Source organism: Anopheles funestus, chromosome 3RL (assembly GCF_943734845.2).
Source record: "Anopheles funestus chromosome 3RL, idAnoFuneDA-416_04, whole genome shotgun sequence".
NCBI classification, from domain to species: domain Eukaryota; kingdom Metazoa; phylum Arthropoda; class Insecta; order Diptera; family Culicidae; genus Anopheles; species Anopheles funestus.
In genome coordinates, this window is record NC_064599.1 from 34,852,750 (window position 1) to 34,873,491 (window position 20,742).

Here is a 20,742-nt window from a genome sequence, read left to right on the forward strand (position 1 = left end):
GTTTTTTGGAATTGGAGTTAGATTTTGATTTATTTTAAGTCGAAAATCATAAATAATTCTTATTTAATTTTTTGTATCTATTTCTCTATTTTCCAAGTGATTTTTTTCCATAAAGTTTCAAGAATTAAACGTAACACTTATTTACTTTAAGCCTTTATTTCAACTTACAGGGTTTCTCAGGCCAGCTCAACACCTTAACAGCACTTTTCAACAACGTAAAATGTGTATCCGAAAATGTATATCGAATTCTAATCCGGTAACTCTTTTCAACATGGTAAAACTAGGTCTCGAATCCGTAAAATCATTACTCAACACTGGGAAATGTGTATTCGGCAGATCTGTCATGCAGCCTGTTTAGTCTACGTATTTCGATGCTCCATTGTAATCGATGTTCAAGCATTTGAAAATTTAAACGTAAGCTTTACAATCGAAGCTAATTTTCATTTGAAAAACAAAATATTTATGAATTTGTTTATTTTATTTGTTTATTTATCTTTCATCCTTTCAGTTCTTTTAGTTCGTGTGAAGCAAAATTAAGAAAATAATTTGTTTTTTGGCCCATATTTACCTACATTTGTTGCATATAATGTTAAGAGCAATTCAGTATTTTTTTATGTTTCTTATTGTTATAGTTTATGGGAATTAATTGTTTAAGATATAATCTATAAACAATATGATATTCATTTGATTATATCGAATGAAATGTAACGGATGTTGATAGTATCGAAATAGGCAGCATAAACATTCAGTCAGCGTCGTGTTCGTCAAGCATGTATTTCCCAGTGTTGAGTAATGATTTTACGGATTAGAGACCTAGTTTTACCATGTTGAAAAGAGTTACCGGATTCGAATTCTATATACATTTTCGGATACACATTTTACGTTGTTGAAAATTGGTGTTACGGTGTTGAGCTGGCCTGAGAAACCCTGTATTTGTTAACTTAATTTGTTGTAACAGAATATTACAAAATGAATATAGAAATAAATAAATTGATAATTACAAAAATATAGAAGTGTCCATAGAAAATGGTCAGATGGTAGAATGTGGTCAGAGTTGATGTAATTCGGACGATTTTGCAGAATGCATTATTGAAAGAATGAAATAAAATTGGATTAAATCAAACTTAAACATTGAAATAAACCAACTAAAACATTTGATAATGTTCATCATATTCTCCATCAACGTGTGAAGTTCTGTTTAGAAAAAGCATGTTTAAACTAACTATTAATCGGAAATTTTTTGGACTGTTTACGTGTGTAATTTTTCGCAAAACAATCAATATATAACAATATATAATCAATATATATCAATATATAATAATTGGTTGTCAACAATACTGTAAACAATATGCTGATGATCATTAAATTAACAGATGAACTTTTTTCTTGCCTTTATTTTCAGATTAAAACGCCTAGAAAAGAGGAAAAGCTAAAACAAAACAAAGGTAAGAAATCTTGTTGGTTGAAAATTGCAATTTTTAATACCATAAGTATTCGCATTTGCGTTGAAGTTGAAGCAGATGGATGGAAAATAAATAATATGCAAGTGTCAGACAAAAAACACTTTATTCGAAGCAATCGGTTGTATGAAGCTGGTTGCGCATTATTAATTGATAGAAAATAAAGAAAATTAATTTCGTTAATGGTGTGCAACGTTTCGCGCACGACGAAAATCAGAAGCGATAACGATGAACAGTACCATACAACTGCCGATGGTGCGCTTCCCAGTGAAAGGGGAAAATTTGATTAAAAATGTATACTCCACAATATGTTGTAGGTGCGAAATTTACCGCAAATTTGTCACACAATGTATTCGCTCCGTTCGCTGAAAGAGTTTTATTCGATGAATGTATGCGACTTCACTGCCCCAGAAAGTGCGCCAGTGTTTCGATGTGTGGCATATTTGTTTTAAGGGAAAAATACTTGAAACTGATTGAATTTAATAATTACCGTCCAGATTTGCCGGCAGTGCACGTTTGCAAGCATGGGAAAATTTATGGTCCAATATTGAGTGAGCGTGTAAAAATGGTACCAGATCGATACAACATTCGAATGACATGACGACATTTACTACACTACTTGTCGTACACAAGCAAGTCGCATTGCTGAACGTCATCATCATCGAGCACAACCACGTTGAACATCGGCTGGTTGTTGTAGGGGAGTGTTTTTTTTCGCACAGCCAGTGAACGACTCCAGTGGACAAGCGAAAACGAGCCTTATGGTTCACAGAAAGCATTGGTTAAGGGTTTCTGTGTGACAAACCGGACCCACAGGCCAATCTACGCCTGGGGTCCGGTTCCCCCCCGGGAGGTACTGTGTACTGTATGTGTATAGCAGATGTAGCAACGATTTAATTACAACTGGTTTACAACTCATCAGCTGTAACTGGGGTCGGTACGGTACGGGACGCTTTAGCTTCGACTGTGGTTAATGGAGCGTATGCTTCGCTACAATGAGTACGGGTATTTGTTTCAAAATTCTTTACATGAAAAACAGTCACCATCTTCAAATGTGATGATAATGATCAAACAATTCATGGCATGATGTTTTGCTATTGATTGCGCTCTTTGATGTGCTGTGCAGCGGAGCACGTTTTTACGATGATGCAAATTTTATATCTACACTACCCGTTGGCTCGGAAAATCAAGTATACTTACATAATTGAACATCATGCTAGTAGTTTACAGTTCTTGAACTCGGTGACAAATTAATTTTATTTCATTGGGAAGATCTTGTACCAATGCTTAGATGGTAAGAAGATGATACAGATTAAGAAAAGAAAAAAGAATTTAACATTTTTGTTGCACCATTTACTAATAGTGTACTCAGGTTGTAATCAATAAAGATTTTTTTAAGCAAAAAACATTACAAAACAGTTCAAAAATATCACAATAACGTATGCATGCAAAAATGAATTCATTTTGGTTGATAAAAAGACATCTAATGAATGTAATGAAGGGAAACAAATTTTGCGTGAATCATAGGCTAAATATGCATTCGAGAAAAAACAGTTTAGGATCTACCGATCGACTTCACACTGATTGGACAGATCCTTAGCAAATTCCACACAAATAAAAAATATTAGCATTTTTTTTCGAGCATTTTCGAAGCTTTGGTGTTTAATTGCCATTGCGTGTAAGTTTCGAAATTGTTGCATTTGATCCTCTGTGTGAAGTTTGCCCTTAAAAAAATCTGTCGCAAGCATCTGAGTATCATAAGAAGGATTGGCGATCGAGGATGAAATTTTTTATAAAAATTGCTTTGCCTACAAAATGGTTGAAAGCACCTCATTGTACAATCGATCGATCGAACACGATCGTTTTACGCGTTATTTACTCATAATTTTATCGATCATTTAATTTTTTCAAATTCTAGATGAAGTTAATATTGGAACATGCAGTAAAGTGTTGTAATTGAAATCGACCATTTGAAAAAGGCATTAACTTTATCAAAACATAGACAACGAATGGTTGATTTGCCAAGTTCTTTTATCTGTTTTGTCTACTCCTTTTTGGAATACGGAAGAATAATTAAAATGTTCTTTTTTCTAATCCATCACAAATCCCAGTAATGGACATGAATAATCGAATTGAATAGATGAGTGGATTGAAATAAATAAGGTTTATGTTGTTTGTACCTAATGGATAATTCGTTATGTTCCTTTTAATAATCTATGGATATTAAACGCGATTGGAAATATAACCCAATCTAAGTACATTGCGTGCACTTAAACACATTTACCTTGAACTTCCACAAAACGTTAAATTATACAAACCATCTGCGAAATTGCTTGAAAACAGCTACTATTACGCAGCAGAAAATCTCCTCGTATGAAATCAATTCAACGAATTTTTCCATCCCAGTTCCTGTTCCGGGGTTAGTGTTTTTCGTGAGCGCTACAATTAATTAAACGTTACCCGTAAGTAAAGAGAGAAAAAAAAGTTCGTACCACCATCCCCAAAATTCCAACGTCTTGCACGACAACGAAATTTACCGACCGGCCTGAGAGACTCCGGTCCGGTAAATCACGCCAACGATGACCAATACGGATATGTATGAGTACGGTGCGTGAAGCAACACGCACCACTTCTTTAACCGAACGGGTGATTAGGGTTATTACTCTAATTTGGGACGCATTTGGACATACACGGCGGTGGAATGGAGAAACAACAAAACCAACACCGCACCAAGGTGTGTGCTTATGTTCCAGGGTCACCCCATACGGGCGATGGAAGATGGTGGATGATGAAAAAACTGAAATGTGTAACAACCAGCCTCGGGTAGCACGGGAATCTCGGTATCGAGATTTTAAGTGACTTCGTGCACACAAACGTTGGGAAGGTTAAAAGCAGCCAATCGTAGATAACCATCGGCTCAGAACGTGGTTAACCGATCTTTTTGGGAGCGTTAAGCTGGCTACTTTTATGCACAGTCGGAGTATCATTTCCCAGCTGAGGAGTTTCACCTTCCGAAGGTGGTGTGTTCATACAGTTTTTTTTTGCATGGCGCAACGTCGCGGGTATTGTTCGCATGGTTCGAATCGGGGCCTCCCCCATCCCCGAATTGATGCAAAAGATCTATTTGTGCACATATGCAGAACCTCCGCAGTGAGACACTCATTATGGTTGGCGCAAAAATGCCGGCCCAAGCGAACCAGGTCAGGCTCGGGTAGCATTGCTGAGGGTTTGGAACCATGTCGACAAAGTCGACCAATTTCACTTGCATCGAACCAGAATGGATTTGGATGCGATGGTATGGTTTTTGTTTCTTCTGTTTGTTTGTAGACGTTCATTCACCGTGAAAAGAAAAAGAAAGATTGCATGTCTTTACCTACGTTCGGTGGTAGGAAGCGGTGAGCAGATTAAGAAATGAATCGGACGGACTCATGAAATAATGGTGCCCAAAGTGAGTTCGGTTGTAAATGACAGGCCGCTTATCCTGCCCATTAGCTGGTGAAATAGTGAAAAATCAAGGTTAGTAGATACGCCTTGCGTTTCACGGTAAATGGAGCCGTACTCAGTGTCATCTCGGTTGGATATTGGAGAGTAGAGCACTTAGCGTGTGTAAAAACGGAACTTTTATAGATGTACACTCAAGGTAGTTTTTAAGAAGGGTTAAGTTAAAGTGTTGTAATATTCTGTGCCCGTTTTAGGTGGGAACGCTCTGAAAGAAACCTTTAGAACACAGAGGCATCGTGAGTACTGCATCGACTCTTGAGTATCAAATAGACGAAACTGTTTCGTCAGGTTTGGAATTAGCACAACAACTTACGGCTTAGCTGAAACCTCTGCTCATTTGTAGATGAATGATATCAACACCTAGCTTTATGCCTGCTTTTTTTTCGTTTTCTTTCAATCGAGCAAGTTTGCTAATTTGCTAATTACCTTCGAGCAGTGTCTGACGATCTCGATCACGAATTGTGCTCCGTATGGTGCCACCCCATCGGGACTTCGGCAGCAAATTGTTTTGTTTGTGCATCTAATGAAGTCTACTTGTGTGTGTGTGTGTTTGCCGTCTTTTTTTGTTGGTGCAACACGTTCTGCACGTCGGTAAGGCGAAACGCTAGAAAGGCCACCGAAACGGTTTGGCGTTGAAATGCCAAAGCCTTTACGTAATAAAGCCTGACGGCTTTTCACCCATCGGTGCGCCATCTCGAATCGCTGAAAAACCTTCTACCATTCGAGTGTTGCTTCGCTTGATGAATGCTGTGGAACTGTTCTGTAGCGTTCAACCGTGGAGTGGCATCTTAAAGTGGTTTGCATCGGTGTCTGGAAGTGAATGATCATCCATTCCCTTTTTTTTTGGGGGGTAGAATCTTTCAAGGTTCACAGGTACGGCCCAGCGTGTCTGAGTGATTTCTTTTGCTGGTTTCTCCTGGTGTTTCGTTTTTTTCGTTTCTACTCTCCACTACAGAGTCTACCGACTGTGTACATCGCTCCACACCAGCAATCGTAGTATTGGAGCAGCAATGCAATAAGCTGGCTGTGTTGCTAGACACGGTCGACAAGCACGATTCAAAATGTGGAATGGAAATACGAAAACGGAAAAAATACTGTCCGAGTAAACCAGAACCAGGTGCCGATTGGGAAGGGAAAAGAATATCATGCAGCAAGATTTAATTTAAACTGGAAATAGAGCTAAAAATAAAAAAAATAAACTATCACGACCAGATTCGTGTCCTCGTTGCTAGCTTGTTTTTATCCCTTGCTGGAAGAAGTATTGACATGACTGAGGTTGATGTGTTGTAGTGTAAAATGAAAGAACTTCTGGATGTTTTAGGATATCGGGACATGTTTCGGAACATTGAAAATGTTCGTGTTAAGATATTTAAAGGGATTTAATGCTATCAAGTTTTTATAGTTCAATGCTTTTAAGTGATCGTACCTTAATTCTTCACGTCAACCTACGGCTTTTAGCAGCACTGATTTAATTCCCAAATTTGAAATGAAATGAATGCATCAAAATGTTGGACATGTTTGACATTTATGCAATACAAAGCAACAAAAAAAATCAATTAGATTCCATTCGTTGGAATGTAATAACAGTAGGAGCTCTAATACTCTACGGGTAAATGCCGGCATAAAACATGTCTTCATAAGAACACACAAACGAATCAAACCCTTCCTTTAAGTGGGATGGTCACAAGAGCAGAGTGCAAACCGTTGGAATGAAGGCAACAATGTAGCATTGGAGATGATATTTCGCTTCTGTTACATTGAGTAAACACAGACACACACACACAACCAACACCGGAATGCACCGTTTTGTGGTTGCGACCTAAAATTCAAGCGCCATGCCACCCTTAAATGCCATTCACCCGATCGTTTGTCGAGTGAGTGTGTGTCTCGCCGGTTGCTTCCGACGCGCCTTCCTTTCACGTGGGCAACCTTGCGGTGGAGATTTGTATTACATTAACATATATCATGTGCCTCATAGTCGAGGAAAGGAATTGGAGTGTTGTTTCTTCCTTTTTTTTGTTTCTTTAGTTGCTTTTATTCATCTCATTCACATTTAACATTAATTGTCTTGACCGATTCTGCACGGTCAAGTACTCTGCGGCGTGGCCCATCCGTTTCCCATTGGCAAACGCATCAACGTCGATGGGGCAATGGCCCAGACACGGGCAGACCAAAACCTTCATATCGAGCCAAATTATCCAATAAAGAGCAAACGGATGAGGCTACCTACTGTCGAAGTGGGCTGTTTGTTGGAAAGGTTTCAGTTTCAACCGAGTACTCTATGTACGAACGGTAGAGTGCTGACATTAAAGGTACTGAAGCCTTAGTGTCGCTGGTCGGATGCTCATGCTTCATGTACTTTCAATCGGTTTTCGGATGAAGCAGTTTGTATGGGGCGGATTTTGTTTTGTATCGCTCGCTGGGTACATCCACATATTTGTCTCGAAATGTCAATGTAAGCTCTTGGCATTTGTCTGCGCGCTGTTATGCTCCGATACTCAACATATGATTTATGCGTACGAGCTCATCTATTCGTTAGCTATTTTTTGTGCTTGGTTCTAAGAATGTATAGTGGAAAAAATAAGCTAAAATAAATAAGTGAATGATTCCATAACCAAAAGTTGATGTGTAATGTCAATGAATAAAGCCCCAAAAAACCTCATTTGTCTCATCATCATTCCCTATTTAACTCAAGCAAAAACTCAATTACACAAACAAATTTACCAATTTTCGTACATTGCAAGTCTTCAAGTGAGTTATTGAAATTCCAAGCAGAGTCACATCGATAATGACTCACTATTTGTGTTCCTTTAATAGTATTCAAATTTAGCATCTCGAGCAAAACAGCTTCCTTCCAGTCGGCACCTTCTAATGATCGATCGATCAAGTCCTCCCTTCGTGATGTAATGTTTAATTGCATTTTATCAGTTAAATCTGCATCTTGCAGTTTCCCGTTTGAAACGTCTCTAAGAAGCTCGTTGTTACATCATTCGCCGATATGGTCTATGGGTTCAAATTTGTCACCATCGCCGCCGTGAAAGCTACCCCGATTCCTGCAGGCCTCATTAATACATCTCGCTGGGAAGTTATTGGTATCCGAACGGTAGCCAGATGGTGATGAAAAATTACCGAACAGTCAGCATTCGTTAATGCCACCGTGAAGAAGGTGCTGGGTATTATCTGGCTGTAATTCTTAAGCCTTGCTTCATTTCTTCGAAAGTTCCGACAAGATGCAAAGAAGTCACAGTTTTTAGGAACATTGGGAAGAAGTCTGGGTAGCGTTGAACGCTGAGAACTTTTCGGTACTGCACCACTGCGACTGAAGAGTGGTGGATATATAATTGATTGACTTCTTAATCAAATTGGACAGGTTCGATTTCCGTGCTAGATTTTAAGCACTTTAGGAAATATTTAATCCCTGGCTGTGCGGTGCTTTTTCACCATAAAAAATTTAAAATCCCCCAGCTCTAGTTCTTGGGGTTCTGGTGTGCTAGAAAGAAGGGTTTTGTATTAATTTCCTTTTGGCACCATTTCCCAGCGGGTGGTTTAAAGCCGGGTACCAAGTTCCAGCACCCACCGCAACCGTCAGTGACAGCTCATTAAGTAGATCGAGGTTTCAGTGCAGAACACGATCGAAATACTGACCCTTTTTCAGCTTCGTACGCTTCAAAGATGATTCACCTTACTAATCAGCATCGGAAAGGGAATGATTTTGGTGTACTGCTTCTGTCAGCAACATGCCACCCATTGGACCGGTGACTCGATATTTAAACCTCTCTGTCTACCCCGTTGTTTCGCTGCGGGTAGTGGAACCAACTGAAGAGGGACTTTATTAATCTACCAACCAGCCCAAAACTTCCTGTCGATGAAGTGAAGATTGATGAAATGATGACAGTGCCCAAAAAGGAAAGTGAGTTTATATTCAAGATTGTCTGATAAATAACAATATGCTTCTGCTTCGGAGAAGGCAAACATGTCTCAATTGTCATCGATCGGCAATGGAACGAGAGGTTTCGCAAGCGTTGCAAAATATCCCACCAAAACTCGTAACGACATCACTGCCTGTCTGTTTCGTTCCGCACCGGTTAGAAGCGTGTAAGAGAAACCTCTTTCAATTACTCAATTAAACTGTGCCAATTTTACATAATTTTACACCTGACTTGGCACGATTTGCCAAGTGTGGCATAGCGAACGGCAGCATCAACCCCAATAAGAACAAAACCCTACCCCGCACGGTGAAGGTGGTTAGGTGGCAGTTACATTACCACAACCGAACACCGTCAGCGTCGCTTGGATGCTTGTTGAACCACGCTGGGAACCGAATTGGTAACGGGTGAAATTCGGAAAATTGGAAAATTCTTGTACTCAACCCAGGCTCCACCGTATTTTGCCCGTTCTGTCCCATCATCATGATGATCGTGTACAGCACTCGAGTACAGTATGCGGTATGGATGTAATTTGATTTAAAATTAAACAACACCCATGGAATCAGCAAACCGGTACGGTACGGTGTGTCAAAGCACAGTAAACCAACCCGCGCACCAGGTGTTATGTGCCTGTAGCGGGATGGTTTGAGGACCAAGGTGCGTTCATCAACGTCCATTGAATCTCGCTGGTTCGGGGGTGTTAGTGCGCATCGGGCGGTATACGGGCGAATTACTGACCTATCCCTCTTTGGCTGGCAGATTTAACGCGACATGCTTTTGTTCGTTTTTCCCTGTCGCTTGAAAGGCTGATGATGTTTAGGTGGAAATTACATTTTACAACACCTTTTCTGCTCACTGAACGTACAATGGCGCTTACGGTTAATAAGGTTAATTCGGGGAAGTGCCACCGCGGCGAAGGAAAATCCGGGATAATAAGGATTCATATAGTAGCGAGATACAGTAACAAAATGTTTTGTTTGGTATTATTTTAATAGTTAATAATTACAAATATTTTATTTAATAATTTGATATATTAATTAAAGCGAAATCTTTATGATTTTAGAAATATGTCGACACTAAACAATTTTGCAATCGTGTTATAGCCCTTTGAAATGTAAATTCCATGGAGTTACTAACGTTAATTACTTGAAACCTTGAATAAAACTCGCAAATTGCCGTCTTTTAACATCAATTTCTGACACATTCTATAATTCAATACAATGAATGTTCAGAGTAGACAACCTTGAAAAGATCCCAGCATGGATAAATGAATAAGAATAAATACTCTTTTCATGCATGCTCATAAGGGAATTTATCTTTATAACATTTAAAGGAGTAAGCGTTGTAGATATTTGCCTCTTTTCAAAAGCAACGTTTAAGCGAACCGGAAGCCAATAATTATAGCCGAAACAAAAGAAGGGAAAACATTGCGTGATGCGTGATAAAAGGGAAATAATCATGTATATCATGACAGTCACATTTTCCATTTAAAATTGAATGTATTTTTTGTCTTCTTTGATTATGCATAAAAGCACGAAACATCAAAATAATATCCCATTCACTTTCCGATCGCATAAATCCGTATCGATGTCAAATGATGCTAGCTTTAATTTCCAAATTGATTTCCTTCACCTTAGAAAGCAAAAACAATCCTCACACTAGCATGTTGATCGTCATGCAAAGCGAATTAATTGTATCGGCGCGTGACGCTTAGGTCGTGTCGCAAATGGTTCGTGCGCGTGTGCTTTCTGGTGGTGTTGATTGCGAGAGAGCTTTTTTTGAGAATGGCAGTAAAAGAAATACTTAGTTTTGGATATTGAATGGGTGCTATGGTTGAGCGCGTTTACCCGAGCAAAGGTCTGTTAGCAGCCGTAAGATTCAAAGCCGAATTTTGCAATATTACAGTTTCCAGCTGAAACAATGCGCCATACCATTTTGTTAAAACCCCGTAAGACACATGCCGCAGGTGTGGAAAATTTAATTGATTTTCCTCCTAACGCGTGCGGTTCGTTGTTGCTGCTGCTGCTGCTTCAGTAGAGCACGAATTATTAACCAAGTGGCACGAACTTAACCCCGAGAAATCAAGTGTAAGGGATCGAAATTAGCCATGCAATAAGTGCCATTTTGAAAGGGGGGCATAATGCCGTCGGAATCCGGACTGGCCAGGTACACCCGGCAAGTGTTTCCATGCGGTTAACGAGCGAATTAATTATACAATTAATTATGACAAAAAAAATCCTCCGAAATTCCCATTTGACCGGTTTTGCCTGTTCTGGGGTTGGGTGGTGTTTCCTTCGGGGCATCATTACTTCCATTAATCGGTACATAATTAATTGCGGTTCACCATTTGTAAAGCATCGCAAAATCGGTTTGTTGGCACAATGTTTACGATTTGTAACGCCACCATCACTATCAAGAGCGGATGGCGTCTCAGGCGGAACAACCGTTCTTTAGGTTATAATAAATAGGGGGCAAAAAAGCCTTTTGGGCTCTCTCTGCTCTCTGCTCTATCATCGCTAAGTCAAATGTACACAAACGGTAACTATATTTTCACCCGAAAGAAAACGCGCACTTTTCCGAAATTTCCCGCGAGCGAACACGGTTCAATCATTGATGGCAGACGTTCAGTTTGCCGGAAATAGGAAAACGCTTAACGCAATTGTGAGTGTGAAAGGGTCTAAGAACGAAAAATTTTTTTTTCTCTAAAACGAATAAAGATGTATTATTTTCTTCCGGACGAGCAATAAAAAGATTTCCCTCGGTGAAACGCACACACCGGTTAGCACACACAAACAATTAATCATTAAATATGTTTTCCCGATCGATTTAATCTGTCCCATATCGATGACAGTTTAATTGCAGTAAAACTGTGAATAGTGCGTTGAAGTTTAATCAAATAAAAAAAGTACTTGTCGCCTGTCGTCATCCACCGGCCTGTAAGCATTTTCCGGGTGGAACTTTATTATTGTAGTATCGATTAAAAATCGATTAAAAATCGGTTATCCGAATCCGGAATCGGAATGCCAAACAACAACAACAAGTGCTCCATCGGATTGCAATATCGATTGCAATTGTGGAAATTGTTCAACCCGGCTCGTGTACGTTCGTCCAATCCACCAGGTTCAGAGGTCTCTCGCTCGTTCCCAAACCCGTCACCGGTGGAATGTATCGCAATGTGGGAAAACAATAAGCTTACAGTTTAATAGTTGACAGTTTAATTATGAAATTTGAACACACGGCAAAACGATAGGAGGATAGGAGTGGATGTGATGGGACGTTGGGAGATGGAGGAGTGATAAGAGTGTGTTTATAGCATATTTTGGGGCAGGTAGAATTTTTTACTTCTTCACATACTGACAAACCCCATTTTCAGGTGGTTACGGTTAGACAGAGGGATATTATTTGCAGTATTTATAGCACCATCGGAAGATAAAGGATCCGGACCGGGTTTGGTTATGTTTTGTAGGGATGTGTGTGTTTGTATGTCTGTAGGGAAGGAGTTGAAAGGGGAGTGAAACAGAGTAGCATGTGGGTATCAACATTTTAGGCACTAAACATGTGTAAACACATCATCAATATCCTGCACCGGATGTGGGCGGTCTGTTGTCTGACGGTTTTTGGGGCATAGGCATCCGAAAATTATATCCTTCTATTTCCTAGAAAATGGTTCCGGAAGCTGTACGGTGTGGGGTAAGCTTTTCGCTCGATTAAATGATTACAATTGTCGAGTGCAAATTACACCGAGTGCATTCATGGTCTCCATTTTCCCCGTGTGGCTGGTAGTTAAATTTTACCCCTGTTTGATCCTCCTCATCCTCGTTTGTTGCATTCCCTTCGAATGGATGATGGGCGACATATAGGAACGTTGGTGCAGCAGACAGATCGGACATCGACTATAATTAAAATCACACACACACACCCACCCACACACGGTCATTCATCCACCGCATCGGGTACTGTATCCGGTACAACCGGAAATGGATGCACCCGTGTTTGGCATCGGCCACCAACGAAAATGTAACGCGTTGCACAAAAGTGCACACTATTTGTACGCCGAGAGTACATCTCAATTAATTTGAAACATTTTATTTAAACGTTTCTGGTTCCGGCGAACTAAAGGGTCGTGGTTTTTTGGGGACCCAGTTCGTGTGTGTGTGCGCGCGCGTTAGAACACTGTATGTGTGTGGTAATCGCTGGAAGTATTACATTTTGATCATCACTTTAAAACAATTTTGTGGCACTTCACGTTTTAATTTATGTGCCATGGTGTGTGCGAGCATGTGTGTGTGTGTGTGATTCACTATTTGATTGGTTTAGTGAATATAAAACGTGTGCAGGAATAAAAGGATTATGATGATGGTAATTTATGCAAAGTTTGATGTTTGACCAGAGTGGTAAACAATTTATCGGATGACAGGCTAGATTTAATATTAATTTACGGTGCATAAAGTGACTATAAAAAACTGTGACCAAAAATTCGCCAGAATAATCATAGACAAAGGCGAGTTTTAGCAAGATCACATGCTGGTTAGATCGTTGACTTATTGGCATCACAAAGCGCTCATAATCATTTTATTGCCGTGTGGTTTAATTTATTATCACCCACAAATGGTGCAGAATGTCATGTTCGATATGTTTTGAATAACGTAGCTGCATAATTTTATTCTAACAACACGATGGGAAAAAAGCGATTCACCCTGGTTGTCTCAGAATCCACCATCAAAAGATGGAGCGAAAGTTTGTTACGTTCCAGCGCTAATGCTTGTGGGCGTGAAATATGCAACGATCTCCCAGCTTGTCGCAAACCCCGCCACCCTTCCCAAGCCTTATTTCATTCTTTTCCCCCTGGGTGGGTATTGTGCAAAAGTTGTGCACACTAAACTGTTTTCCGCTGTTCCGATGGTCGTTGTTTGTCGTAAAGAAAGGCGGTTGACCTGACTGGAAAACCCCATAACCCATTGTTTGCTCGCGCCCGATCGTGGTCGCGCGAAGTTCGCGGGCAGCTACAACAACAACAAAATATGTGACACAGCGGCAACAACGGCTCTAACCGAGCGTGACTAAGTGGCTAACGGTAACTATGATCCTTTTTCGCTAGTATCAACCAGTTCGCGACCGAGCACCAATGGCAACCAAATGGAGTGGATTGTTGTTTTTTTTGTTTATATTTGCTACCTCCCCCCACCCATGTGCTTTGGCTAGCATATTCCTCCAAAACGGTCCACTTTCCGTCCCCCGGTGGGTTTACGGGGCGAAGGTTTTATTTGTGCTGCAATTCTGTTCGTTCTTCTCGCAAATCAGGAAAGAAATGGAACCGCATCGAATGGTGAATGTTGGGCGCGTTTCCCCCCCCCCTAACAGTCACTGTTTGGAATCGAATTGCACCGACCGGGTAGGTACGTGAAAGGGTTGTGACCTTAATCGGGGTGAGCTTTGACGGGAAGCGAACAAAACTAAACGTAACGATCTTGTTGCCTCGAATCGAATTTATGATTGGTGGTGTGTTTGCAGTGAACAAAATAAAATACCCAGAAAAAGGGATTTGTTTTCCCAACTACAGTCCACAAATGGAACAGATTTGAGCTAGAAAAAAAAGAATTCACCAAACAATATTACAATTTACCTATTTGTTGTTGTAAAGTACATGCGGTGAACTGTATTTATGTGACTAAATTTTATGGTTTCTAAATTCCGAGTAAACATTATTTTTAATGTCGTTTTGTTCTATTTTGTCATGTTATCTTTTTTGTCAACCAATATTACAAACGGCACAAATTTATTTTTTTACACTGTTGTAAATCTAGTGAATAAAACACAAGAGCTGCAATAATTGTTTTTTTTTTAAATGTTATTTATAGAATAACTATTTATTTTCTAAAACCGATAAGCATAATTCCTTTTAACTTGGATTCTGTGATCCATACACAAATGATTGCTAACTTAAATGAAAATGCTATAGTACATCATAGGATATGTTCGATGGAATAATAGAAGTTTATGGTAAGACAAACACGTCTACAAATATTTTGTGTTTGTCTTTGTTGACACGACCAGGGTCCTTCTTAAAGCCTAATTGTCTGTACGATAGTGATTTTTGGTGGTCATCTGTAAACATTTTAGGGGTTGAGTTTTCATGCCAGACGAAGTTCTTTGAACTCTTTTTGGTTCTTTGAAGTTGTTTGAACTCTTTCTCACTGGGCTTTGAGAACGACTTTGTGAAGATCTCGTGGAGAATGGATTTGCACGGATTATTCAAACTCTTTAGGCTTATATCCAAAAATGGAATGACAATTTTAGACTTACGTTTCTTAGTCTTCAATGTCTTCATATATCTCCTATATATAACAATGCGTTGGAAGATGGCTTGTGAGCGCATTTGTCAGGTATTAACGCTTGGCGGCTTTAACGCAGTTATAAATTTTAATGTGAATTCTTATGATTTGACCTTGATTAAAAACCTTTATATTACTAAAAATGTATAATAGTCTTGAAGTCTTTAGTGAAGACAAAACATCCCGAGATGACTAGTTTCCTCCATGTCATATTACGTAAAAATAATGAGAAATTACACTTGTTCGTCTCTTGCTCGAAGTTGCAAAACCCTTAAATGAACACTATTACATAGCAAAGTTTCAATTTCCTTCACCTAATCGTTTAGGTTCCCATTTTGCACATAACCGAATTGCTTTCAATGTCCAATTGTTTGCTAAACATCTTTTACCGGTGGGTTCGATTTCAGAATAGTACCTCCATCATCATCATCATCATCATCGGCAGGTAGTTGAGCCGCCTCCTTAAAGAGGTACACTGACCGGCAATCAACACCTTAGCCTCTCTAATGAAGTACTTATGTCAGCTGCACAATTGCGTACTTTAAGCATGAACGAGCACTTGATTTTCGCCACGAAAAAAAAAATTGAGTTCGAAGTTTTTCCTCTCGACCCGTCTCATGTTCGCCTGATTTTCCTCTTTAACTTCAAGTGCATCGTGTGCAGTGGTTCTCTTCACACTGTTCATTAACTTTCTTTGCTGCTTGAAATGAGCGCGTGGCATTTCGTGTGGCCGAGCTTTCGGTTCGGCGGGAACAAGATTTACAGACAATATTTGGGGGATTTTTCAAAACTAACCCACATTACGCAATGTCTAAATTTAAAGTGCAGTAGGGAAAAAACCCACAAAAAAAATCATAGACATAAAACTGACCGCAGTAACAAAAGATGAACCATTAACTGGAAGAGGTTGAAACAAAAGTAACTAAACATTCTCCTCCCAATAGCAGTACTTACTATGGAGATTCTTTGCTCCCATTTTCAATGGGGGGAGTTAAATTTTGTTCTACAGTTAATGTACCACGGCTTTATTTAGTTTTTTTACGATGATGCGTTACGGATGCATTCCCAAAAAGAAACCAAAAAAAAACTATTAATTTTTCTTCTACCATTGAAGATTTTGCCCTCGCGTTTTGGGTAACGTGTTTTTTAATGCACCCTGCGCATTATGTCGAACGGTATCGGGAAAGCACTTTGGCACGAGCATACACGGTACAAGGTCGGGAAAATGGTGTTTATTTTCCTGTTCGGAATACCAATGCACCCCATGGAAAAGGCAAAACCCCACACCCGGTCAGCATCAGGTAGCGATGGGTGATAGAAGAAGGTACTGTATAATTAATTTCCATCGTGCTTTTTACACCTTTCCGCGGTCGATGCGATACGGATGGAAAACGTTTTCCCGAACCGGGTGTGTAAAATGAAGATACATCTGCATCTTTCTTGTTCTACGTATTTCGTTTCCGCATAACTATTACAACGCAAACGTAACTGCAAGCGCTAACGCTTGTTCTGTCAATGTTAAGGTTGAAATGCTTTTCAACCGCGCGCACACTTCTGTTCGTATGAAGCCGGCGCGCTTCTAAATGGTACGTTAATTTTTCGGTCAAATGGATGAAGTGAAGCAATAGAAGAGAGAGAGAGAGAGATAGAGAGAAAGAGAGAGAAACTATTATGAACGCGGAAGGGTCCGACCGAAGGGAATGTTTAAAAACTTTGCACTCTGGCACCACCGTTTGGACAGTTTGCTACCGTTAGCCGAAAAGAAAAACATTGTTTCCGGTTGGTATCTGGGTTGGGTGGTTATGCTGGAACGGGAGGTTGTGCTGAGATTGCAAATGAAGGAATGTGTGTTTGGGTTTGGTTAATGTACGTTGAACATGTATTTAAGTTGTTTTTTTTTCTCATGTGCATATTTAGTGTTATGTGTGCATTCCTTGCTGGAAGTTTTAATCAGCTGCATGAAATAAAGTTTTTTTTTTAAACTTGTTGAACTAATAGGAATGACATTTTTGTTTGCTTGGTGTTTTGTTTAAATTCAGATATTTAGTCAAAATATTCAATTTTATATTAGTTCATAAAAAACTAAAATTTAACATGTTATGATGAGGCAATTAGAGATCGTTACGTCAAAGAAGAAATATTAAAAATGGAAGAAACCGCTGTAAGCTTAGTATTAACTAAAACTAACGTTAACTCTGTTAAAGAAAGCAGAAAAAATTTATCGCATTTTAACTATCATAAGTAACGATCTTTTAAATGAACTTTAATGTAATGTTTCACTTCCGTGTGTAAGAGCAATTGAAATGTTTAACATTTGAATTTTGTTTTAAAAATCACTTCAAGCGTATTTCTTTATCACAACAGACAAAGGCTTAACCATTAAATAAACGATAAAATACATATAAAAAAAAGTTATGAACCATAATTTGGATATTTCGCAAATTAATTTCAGATGCAGTTTGATCTTTTTCTCATTTTTCATACTTTTTACATTTTAAGAACGAACAGGCTGTATTGGTTGTAACGTTAACACTTTGTTGTGTAACAAATAATACAAAAGACAAGATATTTATTCCTTTATATATTTCCTTTGCTTGAAATGGTTCAAATGGAGCATTTAATAATATAAAATAAATATTATTAATTTAACTAACAAATTATATTTATATACGATGCTATTTATATACGATGAAATATTGATTATTAAGGAGTTAGGCGTCAATATGTGAAACTTTGCAGGATCACACGATTTTTCTTGAACTTCACAAAAAATATTGAAAGCAACTTTGATATTTTTTCTTATCATATTTTATGTTGTTTATTTTTTATTGAATAGAATTCATGAGTTTTTATTGCATTTATTCAAATGAATATTGAACCCATTAATAGGCTATGCCTTAGATATCTGTTGAGTGATGATGGTCTTATCTTTTGTAATCATATTTTAAACCGAAAGGTCAAGTTCTTAATCATGTGTCATAAAACTGAACCAAAGCTTGCACGAAGTTTCTGTTCCGGGTGTTAATAGCGTTTCGATTTTAACTTAACTGTGTAATAATCGTTTCGAGGCATATTTAAAAATGATTTAAAAGTCACTACCAATTCGAAGGTGTCGTAATGACTACACATGTCCTATTTTTATGCAAACGGTTTCACATTGTAAGTTTCTTCTCTACCTAAAGCACACTATAACCACTCTCCGCTGAATAGCTGGTTGAGACTGATCCGGATGATCTAAACCCGATTCGAACGATCTATTCAACGCGAAAACCTTCGAAACCTCATAAGAAGGCATCGCTGCTTAAGCTCCAAATGCCACCCAAGACATAAATGGTTCGCCAGCGCATTTTAATGTCCGGTAGACATCTCCATCATCAGGCTTACCATATGGGCAATTTGGAGTCACAAATCGTTTCCCATGAAAACAAAACATTGCTCCAAAGCCATTGTGTTCATTCCATTGTGCGTTCCCACAGATAGAAAGGGTTCGTATGGGGAAGGGTACGTTTGCAATACGTTCATAAAATAGCAATTTTTGAAGGAAAAATATCAAAATTGAGTGTAGCCGTATGTTCGCCGCGCATACTTTCCACTGGTTGTGTGGGGTTTATACCGTTTGGCATGATTGACACTTGGGCATTCCTGACTGTTTGGTGAGGTTGCTAGAGCTGTTCGCGTAATCTGCTGGTCTGGTGTAAAGGAAAGAAGAAAAAAAAAATACCATACACACATCCAATCGAACGATGACCATCTCGAGCTGTATGAGACAACGGATTCGGTTGGTTTGCTACGAGTTGGGTGCGTGGAGTTTCCTTCCCCTTTTTGGAGCGTTTGCTTTTGTGAGGGACACAAAATGAAGAGAGCACAACAACAAAAAAACATCCCCCTATCTTTCAGCGCGATCTACTGTGCAGCCAAATGTTTTGCTCCAAATCTGTCCAAGTGATGGCCCTTTTTCATGAGTTTCGTGAGTGCTGAAAGCTTTCTTTTTTTTGCCTGCTTGCTTGCTAGCGGAAAGGAATCGTTGCACCACTTAGATCGCGGTACCATGATCGATGCGGTCCGATTGCGCAACGATTCGTTTGAAGATGTGTTTTTACGGATACATTTGAAACATGCCAAATGGCACGTTGAAGATGAAGCGATCCTGAGCGTTACAGGGCGACCTATTTGAGGTGGTTCAATGTGGCAATTAGCTTTGAAGCAAAATTCCGATGTGATGCGATCCGATTCCTATAGAGCACTAAACAACAATCTGAGGATCACTTGGTAAAAAAAATGATAAGCAAAAAGTAAGGAAGAAATGTTAGTAAGACATGGAATAAAGTTTCTCCAGTATAAATTCCACAAAAAAGCAATATCTTCAGCAAGTACCTTACGTGATCATGATGGTCTTTTGTGCTCTAGATCTCTTCAGAAATTCGAAGTTATTACCCCTGAGGACCTTAAAAACATGGAAAATATGCGGGCTTTCAATTTCAACTGAACCTACAACAAAAATACCCAAATAACCTTTGTCAGGTGATACGTTACAAATGTTCCTTTAAACTAAAAGTTCCCCGCAAGCATTGAAATTAATAATAGAAAAAACATCATCCCCAAACAAAGCTTGATCCAGATCGAGAAGTAGGACAGTTCGAAAGGTTATGCTATGTGCTTATGTAACATCAACTACTTCTACTCCTACGGCTCAACTACTTTACCAAAACTCGTAAGAGCCACACAAACAGTACGGTGCGTGAAAGCTCCGCGTGGCAGCTAGTTTTATTTGGGAACATTATGTTTACACGATGAAAATGGCCCAATTAGTCGACACGCGTTCGCTTCGGCAGATGGATGGAAAAGTTAACCTCCCGGAGTCGGAGCGGGAACTCTCCGGAAAGAATAACAACAAATCGTTCCAATATATTGGCCGTTTCCCGTTTGCTCATTGCGAATTTCCGGGCACGGTGTAGAAGGACTCTGGAACTGGATGGTGCTATCTGTTCCGTGCGCACTACATCGCAAAATCAACCGTAAACGATCGTACAAGGGAGCCGAAAATGGTTGTCCCACTCGCACGCGCTCGTTCGTACCGTTTTTCGTGATTAATTACTGTCTATAAATTTGTTTACTCTCGTTCGGTTTTGTTGTGGTGGGTGATTTGGTGCACAATCGGTTCGCAGCGGTGTTGTGGAACGGTGCCAATAAAACGATTAAGTGTTGGTTCTTACATAAAATGAGAAAGTTTGATCCGGCTGGTACGGTTCACCTTCACCAAACGGGCAAAAGGTATCCAATCTGTAGCATAATTGTGGTAAGCTCTTCATCGGTTCGGGCCTATTAAGAGGTGAAGGAGGTCGTAGGGGTGCGCATAGTTCCGGGGTAGGAGGAATGTTGAAGTTTTGCTCTATCAAAAGGTAAGTGGGACCAGATTTATTGCGGCTTTATATCGCCTCGGTGGTAAACAACTGCTTACGGTGATTCTAGTCAAATATTAAAGTAATCCAGATAGTTGGCACAAGCTGTATTACAGGCATATTT

General features: G+C 39.4%; 1 protein-coding gene across 5 annotated transcripts in view; it reads left to right on the top strand.

The window, feature by feature from the left end:
- The window catches only part of LOC125771669 (uncharacterized), a 142,233-nt gene that overhangs the window by 58,378 nt on the left and 63,113 nt on the right, over positions 1 to 20,742 (top strand). For 4 of the 5 annotated variants that reach the window (XM_049442526.1, XM_049442527.1, XM_049442525.1 and 1 more), the window contains exon 3: positions 1,403 to 1,445. The exons of the other annotated variant lie outside the window; for it this stretch is intronic. The gene's annotated coding sequence lies outside the window, so the exon portion shown is untranslated. The remainder of the gene's footprint in view (positions 1 to 1,402; positions 1,446 to 20,742) is intronic. 5 annotated transcript variants of the gene reach the window in all.